Genomic DNA, 4,184 nt, shown 5'->3' with positions numbered 1-4,184 from the left:
AGTAGTTGAGTCACTCTCGGCTTCAAGGCTCTCCATCACTTTGCCCCCTCCTACCTCACCTCCCTTCTCTCCTTTTATAGCCCAGTGCACACCCTCTGCTCCTGTACCGCTAACCTCCTCACTGTGCCTCGTTCTCGCCTGTCCCACCATTGACCCCCATCTCACGTCCTTCCCCTGGCCTGGAATGCCTTCCCTCCACACATCTGCTAAACTAGCTCTCTTCTTCCCTTCAAAGCCCTACTGAGAGCTCACCTCCTCCAGGAAGCCTTCCCAGACTGAGCCCCCTTTCTCCTCTCTTCCTCCCCATCTGCCCTTCTGCCCTACCTCCTTCCCCTCCCCACAGCACTTATATATATTTGTACAGATTTATTACTCTATTTATTTTACTTGTTCATATTTACTATTCTATATTTATTTTGTTAGTGACGTGCATATAGCTATAATTCTATTTATTCTGATGATTTTGACACCTGTCTACATGTTTTGTTTTGTTGTCTGTCTCCCCCTTCTAGACTGTGAACCCATTGTTGGGTAGGGACTGTCTCTATATGTTGCCGACTTGCACTTCCCAAGTGCTTAGCCCAGTGCTTTGCACACAGTAAGTGCTCAATAAATACAATTGAATAGTAGAGTATTAGTAGTACAGCACTCACATACCTATCCATAATTTTTTATTTGTATTAATATCTGTTTCCCCCTCTAGACTGTGAGCTCGTTGTGGGCAGGGAACATGTCTACCAACTCTGTTATACTGGAGATTCAATACCTGTTCTCCCTTCTACTTAGACCGTGAGCCCTGTGTGGTACCTGATTATCTTGTATCTACCCCAGCAGAGTACAGTGCATTGCACATAGTAGGCACTCAATAAATATGATTGATTGATAGTAGCAGCAGTAATAGCAGTAGTAGTAATAGGAATAATAATAATAATAGTATTTGTTAAGCATTTACTACACACCCAGCACTGTTAAGCACTGGGGTAGATACAAGATAATCAGGTACCACAAAGGGCTCATGGTCTAAGGAGGAAGGAGAACAGGTATTGAATCGCCTTTTTGTAGATGAAGGAACCGAGACATAGAGAACTTAAGTGATGAGCCTAAGGTCATACAGCAGACATGTGGCAGAGCTGGGTTTAGAACCCAGGTCCTTGAGATTAGAACTCAGCTGTGCTGGGCAGCAGTGGCATGGGAAAGAGTCAAAGATGGACGCTCAAGTGATCAAAACATTAATCAAACACAGCAGCAGAGACACTGTGATCTTCCCTGCCTATGTGAGTTCCCTATTTTTCTGGATTACCTCTTGGCCTGTCCATTCTTCAGAATTCTCTAGATGTTACTTATATCAAAAACCTTCCTCACTGAAGTCACAGTCCCAACAGGACTTTTTAATGGTATTTGTTAGGCACTTACGTGGACCAGACACTGTACCAAGCTCTTGGGTAGATACAAGCTAATCAGGATGGACATAACAATAATAATAATAATTATTATTATTATGGTTTAAGTGCTTACTATGTGCCAAGCACCGTTCTAGTGCTCAGTAGATACAAGGTAATCAGGTTGTCCCATGAGGGGCTCACAGTCTTAATCCCCATTTTACAGATGAGGCACAGAGAAGTGAAGTGACTTGCCCAAGTTCACAGAGCAGACAAGTGATGGAACCAGGATTAGAACAGCAGCATGGCTCAATGGAAAGAGCACGGGCTTTGGAGTCAGAGGTCATGGGTTCAAATTCTGGCTCCAACAATAGTCAGCTGTGTGACTTTGGGCAAGTCACTTAACTTCTCTGTGCCTCAGTTACCTCATCCGTAAAATGGGGATTAAGACTGGGAGCCCCCCCGTGGGACAACCTGATCACCTTGTAACCTCCCCAGCACTTAGAAGAGTGCTTTGCACATAGTAAGTGCTTAATAAATGCCATTAAAAAACCCATGGCCTCCTGACTCCCTAGCCCATGCTCTATCCACTACACCATGCTGCTTCTCCATGTCCCACATGGGGCTCACAGTCTTCATCCCCATTTTACAGGTGAGGTTACCAAGGCACAGAGGAATTAAGTGACTTGCCTAGGGTCACAGAACAGACAAGTGTCAGAGCTGGGAATAGAACTCAGGTCCTTTTAACTCCCAGGCCTGTGCTCTGCCTACTAGACCATGCTGCTTCCCATATTAATGACTGTTCCAACCCCTACCATTTTGAGATGTGGTTTGTACTTTGGAAGGCTGGCACATAGTAAGCAAACACAAAATAAATAATAGTAATGATCCCACTACCACTACTACTACTACTACTATCAATAATAATAATCATAATAAGGATAATAATAATAATGCAAACACAGTGAAATATAATTATCCCTCCCTGTCAACCACCCTACCACCCAAATATCTATCTATTTATTGTAACATTTATTCATTGATTCTCTGAGTGTGTCACTTTAGTTTTCATCATTTGTATGCATGCTCTTCCCCTCTCAGGGTCGCACCTGGAGAGTTTCCAGTACTCTACCAGTCTCGACTATGAGTGGGAGAGTCAAGCAGAGGCCTCCCCATTCCATTCCTAGCTTGGGAAGTGGCTAGCGAGTGGAAGGCAAAACTGCTACAAGTCAAAGCTCACCAGTGCTGAGCAGCAGCAGCATGAGAGAGAGTCAGGGAGAATTTTCATTGGTAAACCACATCCATATATTTACCAAGAAAACTCTATGGATCCACTCCTAGAACCAGTACAGGTGGAGGTGGGGCATTCTGGGAGAGATGTGTCCATGGCGTCGCTCTGGGTTGGAGACAACTCGACAGCGTAAGACAAGACATGTATGCTTTTTTTTCTTTTACCTAGTGTCTATTGGACAGTTTGTGTCTGTTTCCATTATTAGACTGTAAGTTTCTCCAGGGCAGGGACTGAGTGGTTTACTCTTTTTATTCATTCCCAAGTTGTTAGTACAGTACTCTGCACGTAGTAGGTGCGCAGTACAGTTCTTGATACTTATTGGTAATAAAGGCAGGTCCTGATGATAAAGCTGCCTTTGGGACTTTGTTGTTTTTCAATCCTGCTATATGAAATGGAGTGCAGTCTGTAAGCGACTCTGGAGAAACTGGTCAAAGAGCCAGGTGTGACACGTGTTTAGGTTTCAGGTCTCACAGTTGTGGAGAAGGGCTTTGTTCGTTTGTTTGCTTGCTTTTTATGGTATTTGTTAAGTGCTTACTATGTGCCAGACACTGAACTAAGTGCTGGGGCAGATATAAGATAATTATGTTGGTCACCGTCCACATCCCACATGGGGTTCACAGTATTAATCCCCAGTTTACAGATGAGGGAACTGAGGCAGGGAGATGTTGAACAACCCTCCAGCTCTGTAGACCTCTACAGAAGGCTGGAGCTTAGTATCTCGCTACCGCCACACTCTGACAATCTCCCAAAGGATAAGTTGGCCTTTTTGATTCTGTTTTCTACTTCCTTTTCCTGTGTCTGTCTAAAGGTTCGCCTCTAAACACATGCTTATTGAGGCCTTTAAAGGACTCCTCCAAGAGGACTTCCCAGACTAAGCCCCACTTTTCCTCATCTCCCACTCCCTTCTGCGTCACCCTTTGCTCTTCTTCCCTCCAGGTCCCATAGCACTTTCGTACATAGCTGTAATTTTATTTATTTGTACTGTTGCCTGTCCCCTGCCCTAGACTGTAAGCTCATTTGGGGCAGGGAATGTCACTGTTTATTGTTGTGTTGGACTTTCCCAAATGCTTGGTACAGAGCTCTGCACACAGTAAACACTCAATAAATATGAATGAATGAACTCTAACAGATGAATGATGCACAAATCCCTATCCAAGAGTTGCCCACAATAGTCTGTGAGTTGTGGAGTCTGACTGGCCCTTAATTGGTGAATCTACCTACCAATTTATCATTGTGGGCAGGGAATGTGTCTATTTATTGTTATATCGTACTCTCCCAAGTGCTTAATATGGTGTTTTGCACACAGTAAGCATTCAATAAATACGATTGAATGAATGAATGAAGTTCTAGATGAGACTTAGGTCCCACACTTTTTTCAGTACTACACTCTAATCAATCAGTCAATGGTATTATTGACCAGAGGACCATACTAAGCATTTGGGAGAGTGCGCTATAACTGAGTTGGTAGACAAGTTCTCTGCCCACCAGAAGCTTACAGTCTAGAAGGGGAGAGA

General features: G+C 43.9%; 1 non-coding gene across 1 annotated transcript; it reads left to right on the top strand.

The window, feature by feature from the left end:
• Nucleotides 1–2,470: 2,470 nt before the first annotated feature.
• Nucleotides 2,471–2,609, top strand: LOC119920516. The gene has a single exon (XR_005448257.1). It is a non-coding gene; the product is annotated as a small nucleolar RNA SNORA7 (small nucleolar RNA).
• Nucleotides 2,610–4,184: the final 1,575 nt, after the last annotated feature.

This window comes from Tachyglossus aculeatus, chromosome X1, assembly GCF_015852505.1.
Source record: "Tachyglossus aculeatus isolate mTacAcu1 chromosome X1, mTacAcu1.pri, whole genome shotgun sequence".
Taxonomy (NCBI): Eukaryota; Metazoa; Chordata; class Mammalia; order Monotremata; family Tachyglossidae; genus Tachyglossus; species Tachyglossus aculeatus.
This window is presented reverse-complemented; position numbering and strand designations above follow the sequence as displayed.